The sequence below is a fragment of the Molossus molossus genome, unplaced genomic scaffold (assembly GCF_014108415.1).
Source record: "Molossus molossus isolate mMolMol1 unplaced genomic scaffold, mMolMol1.p scaffold_m16_p_8, whole genome shotgun sequence".
In the NCBI taxonomy this organism is placed as follows: domain Eukaryota; kingdom Metazoa; phylum Chordata; class Mammalia; order Chiroptera; family Molossidae; genus Molossus; species Molossus molossus.
Genome location: NW_023425402.1, coordinates 13463436 through 13475819, shown reverse-complemented (window position 1 = coordinate 13475819; position 12384 = coordinate 13463436). Strand labels below are relative to the sequence as shown.

Below are 12384 nucleotides of genomic sequence, written 5' to 3'. Positions count from 1 at the left end.
TGACCTTGCAGTCAGCCTCCACCCGTCTCCTTCCACCGCAGGACCTACACCTGCTCTTCCCTCTGTCTGAATCCTCTCACCACCTTGAATTACCTGGTTCGGTCTCAGCTCATTCACGTCTCTTCCTAGATGTCTCCTCAGGAGACCTTCCCTGGTCCCTCTTCAGATAGGCAGCCTCAGATACCCATCCCCCATCACTCATCTGTCTCCTTACCCTGGCTTATTTTCTTTCCTAACACTTATACCCAGTGTTACATTGCTGGTGTATTTGTTTTCTGTGTACTGTCGTTCATTCGCCTCCGCAGGGTGCGGACCTGCCTTCTTTTATCCACTATCTTGTTTGCAGCGCGAAAACCTGATACGCAGTAGGTGCTCAGTAAATACTTTCAAATAAATAGCTATATGAACAAATGAATGAATGATATCTACACCTAACCAACAGGCAGACTGGTTTCCTGTGGAATTTATCACACATTCCAAACAACAGTGCAAACAATGAACGTCTGCCTTTCCCAGCTTTTGGGATTTGAAGTGTAGGGACTTCATTTTAGTTGTGAGTTTAGAGATTATTTTAGAAACCGGAAGTTCTTATTCTGTATTTTTGGTGAAAATAGACACCTGTGTGGTTAGGGGTTCTGAATCAGTCAACGGGGTGGGGGGGTACATTGGTATCACGAGTCCCCTGCCTGTATTTTACTGAGAAGGACTGTTGCCTTGACTACTAGAACAGGGCTTCTCACCTTCGCACCTTGACATTTTGGGTCAGATGATTCCTTGTCGTGGGCCGTCCTATGCACAGCAGGCTGTTTAGCAGCAGCCCTGGCCACTACCCATTAGATGCCAATAGAATCCCCCAGCTGTGACAACCAAAAAAATGTCTCAACATTGCCAGGTGAGCCCTGAGAGGCACAGTCACCCCAGAATGAGAACTACTCCTGTTCTAGCATATGCTGGAATTCCTGCACCCCAGAGAATCATTCCTCTCCGAACGTCAGCAGTGCCACGGTACCCCTCTGCTGCAGCGCCGTCCAGCGGACTCTGCAGTTAGGGACGTGTGCTATTCCCCAGTGGCCAGCGTGGGCCCCACTCGCCACGCGTGGTTAGTACAACGGAAGAACTGAGTTTTAAAGTTTATTTCATTTTAATTAATTTTAATAGTGACTTGTGGCCACAGCTACCCTGTTGGACAACACACTGAGAGACAGTGCTGCTCATATTGTGGTGTACACACGGACATCTGGTATAGCAGAGTAGCAGAGTCACACTCGGCAAACCTTGGGTGAGGACCGCCAGTCTGCATTTCTAGTAAATTCCCAGGGGACACTGAGGACCACACTTTGAGTAGGATGATCTATGTCTCTAACAAAGAGCATTTTGCACAAATACACACAATGATGACATTTCTGCCACTTGGAAGCCTTGTTAAAGGACACTGGTGTTAAGTGTAGGGTGACAGGGAAAATATGGTCAGGAATTAGACAAATATTGGTTCAAATCCATTTTGATCAGCTGTGTGCCCTGGGCAACTTACCTTCTCTGAGCCTCAGTCCCCTCATCTCTGAAAGAAAACTGATCAATCCTACCCTGCAGTGTGATTCGGAGGTACTGTATTTGCAAGCGCCAAGCCCAGTGCCTGGCACATGCTTGGCACTCAGGAAATAGCAGCAATGTTTACTGATTCATCTAAAGTAAAGGCATCGTGCCCTGGCCAGTTTGGCTCAGCAATTAGAGTGTCGGCCCAAGGATCAGTGTCCCAGGTTCAATTCCAGCCAAGGGCATGTACCTTGGTTGCGGTTCGTTCTTGGCCCCGGATGGGGTTCTGTGGGTAGCAACCAATTGATGTATCTCTCTCAGGTCGATGTTTCTCTCTCTCTCTCTCTCTCTCCCCCTCCCTCCCTTCCTCCCTCCCTCCCAGTCTGTCTGAAGATAAATGTAAAAATATCCTTGGGTGAGGATTAAAAAATAATAAAGTAAAGGCATTGTTTACACAAATCAGCCCTGTCCTGTAGGCCATGCTGGAATCATGTTCTTTTCAAAAGCAGGTCTTTGGGCCCAGCCCAGGCCTACTGAGTTAATTTCTCATGGTGGATGAGGCTCAAGAAGCTTTTTTTTTTAGAAATTGAGGTAAAATTCATATAAAATAAGCCACTTGCCATTTAAAGTGTGGAAGTCTGTGGCATTTAGTGCCTTCACAAGGTGGGCCCATCACTTCGCCTGTTTCAAGGCATCTCCTCCACCCAGAAGGACAGCTCCTACCCATGAAGCAGCCAGTCCCCATCCTCTCTGTCCCTGGCAGCACTGATCTGGCTCCATGGTCTCACATATTGGGGTGCTTAAGAAAGAATCATAGCATAGGTGACCTTTAGTGTCTGACTTTTTCCACTTAACACAGTGTTTTCGAGGGTCCCCATATTGTAGCATGGTCAGCACTCCACTCCCTTTCCTGGCCGAATGCTGTTCATTGCATGGAAATGCCACTCTGTTTGTCTAGCAGTCAGCTGAGGGACATTTGGGTCATTTCCACTTTGTGGCTATTATGAATAAAGCTGCTTTGGCCCCGCCGGTTGGCTCAGCAGTTGGAGCGGCGGCCCGCTGACCAGAGAGTCTCAGGTTCGATCACGGTCAAGGGCACGTATGTACCTCGGTTGTGGTTCGGCCCCTGGCCCTGGGCAAGGTCCTGCAGGAGGCAGCCAGTCGATAGGCTTCTCTCAAGTCTACGTTTCTCTCTCGCATTCTCCCTCCTCCCCTCCCACTCTGAAGAGAAATGGGAAAGTATCCTCGGGTGAGGATTAAAAAAAAAAGGCTGCTTTGAACATTCACGAACACGTTTTTGTTTTTGAGTACCTACTTTCAGTTATTTTGGCTATGTGCTTAGGAGTAGAATTATTGAGTGATTCTGTGTTTAAGGTTCTGAGGATCCTCCATACTGTTTTCCAAAGTGGCTGCATTATTTTCTTTCCTTTGTCTTAATTCACCCGAGGATATGTTTTTGTTGACGTTTTTTTTTCCCGGTATGTGCCCCTAGTGGGAACCAAACCTGGGACTCTCTGGTCCGCAAGCCGATGCTCCAGCTGCTGAGCCAAACCGGCCAGAGCTGTTTTTATTGATTTTTAGAGAGAGAAAGAAACATCAATTGGTTGTCTCCTGTACGTGCTTAACGGGGAATCGAACCCGCAAGCCTTTGGTATATGGGAAGACTCGGCCAGGGAGCTACACTATTTTCCATTCCTACCAGCGATGCCTAAGAGTTCCAACTTCTCCACATCTTCACCAACACTTGTTTGCTTTTGTTTTTTCATTATTATGGCCAACCTAGTGGGTGCTAAGGGAAGCTTCATTCTTATGTTCCCTGAGTGGTCCCCATGGATGCGAAAGTCACTGCGTAAAGGAAGCTCAACCTACGATTGGTTAAACAACAGTTTGCTTTGCACAGGGTTGTGGGGCCCCACTGCACAGTGCTTTTGGCTGGGCTTGTGAAATCATCAGGAATTAGGGTTGTAGTTCGTGTGCTATATAAGAGGTTGGATTGTTTTCACACATCTTAGTCCATTCGAGCTGCTGTAGCGAAATACCACAGACTGGGTGGCTTATGAGCCACAGAAATTTGAAATTCATTTCTCACCGTTCTGGAGGCTGGAAAGTCCAAGACCAAGGTGCCAGCATGGTTGTGCTCTGGTGAGCGCTGTCTTCTGGTTCACAGCCAGGAAGGGGAAGGGAGCTGTCTTTCTATAAAAGCATTGATTTCATTCATGAGCTCTCCACCCTCGTGATCTAAGCACCTCCCCGTGGGCCCGCCTCCTAACACCTTCACTTTTGAGGGTCAGGATTTCAACAAATGAATTGTGAGGTGGGGACACAGACCTTCAGACCATAGCACTTACTCCCTCCTCTTCAGTAAGGGTAACTGAGCTAGGGACAGTTTGCTCCCTGTTTGCCCTGGAAAGGCCAGATCGGCTCAGGTGACCTACCCCCTGAACCACCCCGTCTCCATGAGTGATCTCCCCCATCCAGTGCCCCTTAGGCAGGGGGTTGCCTGGTGGGCCTTTACCCAGCACAAACTGGCTTTGAACTCCTCTGTTTTAATGAAATTTAATGTGAAGCTTTGCATTCTACTGCACAGTGTAGCTGGGCCCAGTTTCATTGTTTTTTTAAATAAGGGACTTCACCCCAACTATTTAAGTGTATTTCAGGAAGACATCAGGTTAATCCTGTGGCCCTGAGGATGAAGGTGATAAACCAGGGTGAGTGGACAGAGGAGTGCCGGGGGAGGGGCGGTGGGAGGGGCACTTAATGAAAGGCGTAGTATTTCCCTGCTAACAATGAAGAGTTTGTTTCCCTCTTAGGGAATTTCCTCAAATTTAATCTCTGGGGTGGAAGAGAACATTTATATTATACATTGTATCCACAGTAGCAAAGGGAGCAAGGTCCTGCTGTAACTCCGTGCGGCTTGAAGATTGCTCTAGGATGGGAGCCCAGTGTCCTGGAGTAAGCTAGTCAGCGGTTCTCAGCCTTGGCCACATGTTACAACCACCCGGCAAGCTTTAAACACTTATTTAATAGGTTTGTGGTGGAACCCAGGTGTCTGTGTTTTTTAAATCTCCCTAGTTGATTTTAATGTGCAAACAGGATTGAGAACTGCTGAGCTAGCCCATGGGACATAAGGCTGAAAAATCAGACATTGCCCATGCCCTAGTAGGGCTTACAGTCTGGGAATACTAACCTGTTTAGCACATAATTAATTAATTACAACTGTAATTACAATTACAATAAGTATTGCTACACACTTACATTTCTGGAGGGCCAAAGAAGTCTCACAGATGCTGTAACCTGAAAGCTGGCTAGACATAAATGAGGGGGGAGCTAGGAGAGGAGCATCCTAGTCAGAGAGACCACCATGTGCAAAGGCCCTGGGGTAGGAAAGAGTTTAGAGTGTGTGAAGACCCGAAAGACCAGCTTGTTGGGAATGCGAGCAAAGGGATGAGAGGCCAGAGGAAGTTTCAGAGTGGATGGTGGCCTGCCATCCATTGTCTGCCTACACAATGAGTCCATCTGATGTGCTCCCAATGTGTGGACTGCTGTCATATTGATGTGAATGGCCCAGCTTCTGTGTTCTGGAATAGCCAGCTGCAAAAAAAGCAAGTGGTCTGCCTCTGTCTCGTAATGAGCTAGGCAGGAATCCTCTCTTCCAGTACATGAAAATTATTCTTTGCCCAACCGCCATGGAGTGGGAATGGGCCAGCAAAGAAGAGGAGAGATGTTTGGAGAGGAGTTGGGAGTTTTCCCTGCATCCAAAAAGCTTTCTGGTCTCCCTGGCTGTTGGGGGAGGGGTGTCTCATTTGAAAATTAGGTTTGCCCTGGCCGGTTTGGCTCAGTGGTTAGAGCATTGGCCTGTGGTTCAGAGAGACCCAGGTTCGGTTCGCACTAAGGGCATGTACATTGGTTGCAGTTTGTCCCCGGCCCTGGTTGGGTCATGCAGGAGGCAGCCACTCAGTATGTCCCTTTCACATCGATGTTTCCCCCTCTCTCTTCCTCTCTCTCCCTCCCACTCTATCTGAACAAAAAAATGGAAAAGTGTCCTTGGGTGAGGATAAAAAAAAAATTAGGTTTTATTCCAGGTCACCATCATCTCTACATAGAACTCAATGGACAGAATGGTTGGTCCCCAAGTGAGTGGAGTCTCAGATTTCTCACTGCATTGTTTACTCTCACTGCTGTTTCCTTTTTTTTATCCTCACCCGAGGACATTTTTCCACTTTTTGTTCAGATAGAGTGGGAGGGGGAGAGAGGAAGAGAGAGAGAGAGAGAGAGAGAGAGAAACATCAATGTGAGAGGGACACATCAAGTGGCTGCCACCCACACGACCCAACCAGGGCCGGGGACAAACTGCAACCAAGGTACATGCCCTTAGCGGGAACCGAACCTGGGTCTCTCCGGACCGCAGGCCGGCATTCTAACCGCTGAGCCAAACCGGCCAGGACTCCCCGCTGTTTCTTCATGTTCTTAGATTAAATCTACATTTAACTCTTCCTCCTCATTTTCTTTCTCTTCCCTCTCCTCCTTTTCCTGCTTTTAAAAACCTGTGCCAACTTCTAATGTACTGTGGGTGGCATGGGGAATTCTTACAGTTCATTTGGCCCTGCCTCCCATTTCAGAGGCTCCACCGTTTCATCCTGGTACTTTGGCTGTACTCTCCCCCTGGTCTGGTGACCTGTGAGCTGTTCTTTTAATTAAAACTGCCCTGTGGCTGAGGAGAACCCTTCCTTTTTGGTTTGGGCCCCTCGGTACCCATTTCAAGTGTTAAATTACAATTAAATATTAATTTTTTCCCTTCCTAAGACTCCTAAATCTTCATTTCCCCCTGAACTTTAACAACAGTGTGGTGTGTAAGGCAGCATTGTTCACCACCAGTGTGCAGAAGGGAAACTGAGTCCCAGACAGCAGGATGGGTCAGTGGGAAGACCCTGCCTTCTGGATTCTTCTGGGGAGGTTGCTTCTGGGGACAGTGAGGTGTGACTCAGTGAGGGACAGCCCTGGTGCAGAGCTGGGGTCCCTTCGGGGCACTCACCGAGAAATGGCCCCTTGGTCAGTGGTGGCTGACCCCTGAGCCCTTGCAAAGCTGCCGTTAAGCCCTTGTACTAGATGGGAAATCATTTCATGGGTTTCTGTTAATACTCAAATCAAAGGAGAGGCATGGATGTCCCCACCCACTGTTGTGAGGTGATAGTAATGCGGCCACTTGTCCAAGGCCTGCTGGGAGCTAGGCGGTGTGCTCAGGTCCCTGGGACCACTGCAGAGAAGGCATTGCTTAACCCTGTTTTACAGAAGAATGGCCACGGAGGGACAGGGTCAGATTTGAACACAAGTCTGCTTGTCCCCAAAGCTCATGTTCTGTGCATTAAATGTATGACCTTCTGTCAAGTAACATACATCGTGAGACTTCTCCAGCAATAATTCTCCAGCAATAATTTTAATAAGAGAATGCTTGTCTGCATCCCCAAACCCACACTCACTGTCAGTGTTATGTCGGCGTTGACCGACTGGTTTTTACCACTGTGGGCCACACTGGATTTAGCCAGGTTATTGCTGTTGAAGAGAACGTAGATGGTCCCAAAACTCCTTACAAAGTGGATGCTTTTCGCCAGCCTAGGATGAGGGAGACGTGAGCAGATATCACCTTCTTTTCCTGGTATCGGCTCAGGCACTTTTTGACAACCCTGCACATCTTCGATGCTTGCCTCGAATGCGATGGCGACAGAAACATGGTGTAAGGTCCAGAACCTGTTTGATCCTGTTAGAGCCTCCTCTCGTAGCTACAGCGGGCCGTGCATCTTGTTCCAGGACCTTTGCACAGGCTATTCACCTTCTCTGTCTCGTCTCTGCCGCCCTCCCTGTTTTGTTTCACCAGTTTCTTCTTGGGCTCAGATTGAAGACTGGTTCCTTGGGAAGGACCGCTGACCCTTTTCCATGCTGTGTCTGTAATGTGCTATTATAGCAGTAGCCATACTTTTTGAGAGCACATCACTGTTATAGTTACAGAGTTACCGTTATTTTTAACCTATTAATGTTGATTTCCCCCATTAGACTATACGCTCCATGAAGGCAGGGCCCATGTTGGTCTTTTGGCCTGGCCCCTTGTACTTGCCTGGTATGTACTAGACACTCGGCCAACATTGGATGGATGAATGGTTGGTTGGATAGGTGGAGTGAGCGAGTTACCTTCCCTTCCTTTCGTTTCCCTTCACTTTGGCCAAAAGACTCTTCTTAGCAGGGCTGAAGAATTATAATTATCTGTTTATATGTCTCTCTTGGGCCTCTTGGAAGAAGGAAGAGCTTGTCTTGAGAACCCTACGACCCGGCCCAGCACCTGACAAATAAAAGGTGACCAAGTGGTTGTCTAAGCACAGCGCTTGTCCTTGAGATGAGTTCCAAGGACTCCCGCTGCTGTGGGAACCTTGGAGAGTTACTTTCCCATGCTGGAGGAAGGAGGCTGGGCGAGCTGGCTCCCGCTTCCCACCCCGTGCCACGGTCTGCTGTTCAGGTTGCCAGTTACTATACTGGCTTATTTGTACATAAATAGTTATTTCCATAACCTTCTCTGCACCAACATTCAGAGATAATGCTATATAATCTTCGTAACATCATAGCCGTCGCATCAAAAGCATTTGTAGCCATAGGAATGTTTATGATGTGCTTATCGCTGGAATTTCACGAGCAACAAACTCCCAAATTGCAGATGATTTAGCATTTGAAGCCGGGAGTGAGAGTGTATGTGTGTTTGCATTTCTTAAAAAAAGGACTTTGAAAAGAATTTTCTTCTGCAGAGTTATCGTCTTGTAAAGTTTAAAATAAGAACTACTTAAAAGCTGAGTTTAGAGGGAGTGAGCACTTTCTCTCAAACATTCAAATGGGTGGAAATGACTTGTAATCTCTCCCTCAAGTATTAAGGCAACAGGCACTCAACAGCTTTTTTTTTTTTTGGAGCCTCCTGTCACAGACAAAGGATTTCTCAATTAAAAAAAAAAATCATTTTTATAGCATTAAATAGAAGGAATGAATACTAGCAGCTCCCTTGACATGTTGGAAGTGATGTATGTTCAGGGCTGGGGTTGTCACAGTTAGGGTTGAAAGTCCAGATGGAGCAGGACAGGGCTCCAGGCACAGCTCTGACCAGGTTCCTTGAGACATCTGCTCTTCTTACCTGAACCCGCTGCCTCTGTCTGTCCCCCTAAAGACACACTTTCCCAGAGTCCCTCCGTGGCTCTCCTTCCTGGAGAGAGACTTGATGAACTCGCGGAATAGTAGTCTGGAGGGTTAATTCAACTTCATTTTTATTTCCAACCACCCTCTCTGAACCAAGATCAGCCAGACACCTTAGGAAAGTTGCATCTGATAAACTTTTACTATCGTGATGCTACTCAGCGATGGTTCAGGGGATGGTCTGCAAGCTTCCTCGGTCACAACGAAAGCGCAGAAATTGGGAGTAGGCACTTCGAAACTTTCACGTGCGACAAGGTCATCAGTTGAATCGAACAGTTAAAAAGTAGGCTTGTGCCCTGGCTGGTTTGGCTCAGCGGTTAGAGTGTCGGCCTGCGGTCCAGAGAGACCCAGGTTCGGATCCTGCTAAGGGCAGGTACCTCGGTTGCCGTTTGTCCCCGGCCCTGGTTGGGTTGTGCGGGTGGCAGCCACTCGATGTGTCCCTTTCATGTCTATGTTTCTCTCTCTCTCTCCCTTCCACTCTATCTGAACAAAAAATGGAAAAATGTCCTCAAGTGAGGATATAAAAAAAAAAGTAGGCTTCTGCTTGAATGTGAATATTTTTTCACTTTTTCTAGCAGTTCATTTTCTTTTTAATTCTTACCTGAAGATATTGTTCCATTTATCTTCAAATGGGGGGAGGGGGGGCGCATTGATGTGAAAGAGACACATCGACTGGCTGCCTCCTGCACAACCCCGACCAGGGCCAGGGACCGAACCAAAACTGAGGTACATGCCCTTGACTGGAATCGAACCCAAGACTCTGGTCCATAAGCCGAGGCTCCAACCGCTGAGCCAAACCGGCTTGGACCAGCAGTTCTGCCCCCCTCCCCTGTGGGACAGTAGGCTGTTGAATGAATTTGGGGAAATGACAGCTCTTACCACGTAATATTACAATGAAACACGTCTCTGTCTCTGTCTTGACTGTTTCCTGAGAGTAGGGACTGTGGTTCATCTTCGCAGCCTCATTCCTTAAAGCCCTGCCTGGCACACTGGAGGGCGTGGGAAAATGTCCAGCACAGGCCTGTCCGCTCCCCAACGACACGAGAGTGGGTGAGGCCGGCCTCGGGGACTCCCAGGGCTTTTGGATAGTGTCCTCTGCAGGCTGGTCATGGAAAGCTAGGAGCAAACGGTGAAGAAGTGACCTTTCCTTCTCTTTTTGCCCCAGAACCAGGTCTCCTCTTCCCACCTGCCCAGCAGCATGAGAGCAGCATGACCGGCCGGCCGCAGGAGAAGCCCCCAGAGCCAGGCCCCCAACTCAGCCATCTGCTGCGGAGGTCAAGGTGAGCTTGCTTTCCTTCCGGAAGCTTAGGAATGTTCATTTTAAGTGATTCTATGTGCTTTTGTAATCCATCGCCATGTGCTGGATAAATGGCGTTGCCTGGGACATGGGTGGACTTAGAAAGTGGGTGTCAGCCAGCGGGGCAGAAGGTGCTCATTTTGCTCATTCATGGAGAGGCTGATGGTGGAGCAGGTGGGACCCTGAACTGAGTTTCTGGGGACTGAAGCTCTCATTATTCCTCCCCTACCTTCTGAACTGGGATCTTGGGCAGATCTTTAGGGACTGGGGATCGAGGGATCTGGGAGTGAAGGGATCTCTGGAATAAGGTGGCATTGGAAAGATGGCCAGTCTGTGGTCTGGGCCTCCTAGAACATTCTGGATAGAAATTCCTGTCCCACACAGGGTTGTAAAGGGCCTTAGAGGATCAGCCAGGCCATTTCCCAGCCAATGTTAGACAGTGAATTGTTGGAACTTTTTTTTTTTTTTTCAAATTACAAAGGAAAGTTTATTTAGAAAGTTACAGAGTAGAAGTGCCCTTGGAGCTTTGGAGAAAGAGGGAAACTGATACATGTCTTGAGGGACGAGCGCGAGAGAATACTGGGTCAAATTCTTTCTCTCTGTAATTTCTGTCCTTCCCTGCTTTTCCATGTGCCTCTCCTTGGGTTTGAAGAAAGCTGTCAGACTCCTTTCCTTTTTTATATAAATTCTCCCTAGAGACTGGCGCCACTCACCTGGTCCTTCTGTTCCCCTCCACGTGGGAAAGGACTTCATTACCTACAGTTGCTCACCTGGGCGATTCTCGACAGAGATCCTTCGTTCACTCTTCCTTGTACAGCTGGTCCTCAAACAGCAGCATTTTGTTCAATGCTGTTTCAGTATAACCTTGATGGGATGCTGCAGCAACTCAACTGTTGTTTGTATCCGTGAGCCTTTGGTACAGTCGGTTTCATTTTACGTCATTTTGCTTAAAGTCGCAGACCCTATCGATGACATTCAGTGAGGACTTCTGTATGTATTGAGAGCCGCCTTTGTGACCGTCACTGTGCTAGAGACACATCTGTGAAACAGGAAAGACGAAGTCTCTTTTTTAAGACAAAATAGGTTTAAATTCTTAGAGAGATTTTGAAATAAGCACTAAGCCACTTCTGTGTTCCCTGTTGATATTTTATCTTTTTCTACTTTTTCTCTTAAATGTTCCATGAGTGAAAAGAATGTGTATTCTCTGATTATTGAGTATAGTTTTCTGTATATGAGCCTCAAAGTTAATTCACTGTACCGTTCAACTCATCTGTAATGTGTTCTTTTCCCTTTTTGTCTGGTTAATCTGTCGATTATTAAGAGACATGTGCACAGATCTCCCCCTGGACTTGTCTGTTTCTCCTCGCAGCACCGAACATTGTGCTTTATGCATTTTAAGGCGATGCTGTTGGCTGCACAGATGTTTAGACGAGGTGTATCTTAATGCTGAACTGGGATTCATTTCTACCATCTTGATATACTTCCCATTTTTTCTGCTTTTTCTTTATTAATTTTAGAGAGAGAAGAAGGGAGAAGGAGACAGAGAAACATCGATGAGAGATAACATCAATCAGCTGCCTCCTGCATGCCCCCCACTGGGGATTGAGCCCACAACCTGGGCATGTGGCCTGACCGGGAATCGAACCAGTAACCTCTTGGTGTGTGGGTTGACGCTCAACTGCTGAACCACACCGGCTGGGCCTGCTTTTAGGTTGAGGTGTTTCCATCTCTCATTCTACGTTCCATCTTCTGACTCGGAAGTTATATTCTCTGCATCTGTTCTTTCAGTGGTTACACAGCTATTTTAACAGGCATACTTAACAAAGTCTAAAATTAACCAGTGTCTGGTATTACCTTCCTCCCAAACGATGCAGGAACTATACACTGCCTCTCCCAATTTGTGTAAAGTTAGTATCCTGTGTTTTCATTCTATCCCGTTTCCCGCTACGAGTGAGACATTGTTTTATGCAGATTTGTATAGATGTACCCATGTGCTTATCAGTGTCTTTTCTCACCATACTTTCATGAATCTGAGATCATGCTCCTTCCCCCAATGTAAATCTTTTAGCATTATCCTTCAGTGAAAGACTATTGGGTAACAGGGTCTCAAGTCTTTTCTCTTCTGGTTTGGTTTGGGTTTTTCTTTTTGTTGGTTTGATGATATCTTATTCTGCTCTCAGTTTTGAAAGGTAGCTTTCCTGGCTCTGTTCTCTCAGGTCATTGGAGCTGTTCATCCACTGCCTCTGGCTCTAAGTGTTGCCATTGAGAAGTTGGCTGTCAGTCTGATTGCCGTTCTTTATGGCTGACCTGGCGTTTCTCTCTGTTCCGTG

At 47.4% G+C, this 12384-nt stretch overlaps 1 protein-coding gene across 1 annotated transcript in view; it reads left to right on the top strand.

Annotated features, from left to right (window-relative positions):
* The window catches only part of TRERF1 (transcriptional regulating factor 1), a 205130-nt gene that overhangs the window by 135902 nt on the left and 56844 nt on the right, over positions 1-12384 (top strand). The window contains exon 4 of the mRNA XM_036247866.1: positions 9923-10037. The gene's annotated coding sequence lies outside the window, so the exon portion shown is untranslated. The remainder of the gene's footprint in view (positions 1-9922; positions 10038-12384) is intronic.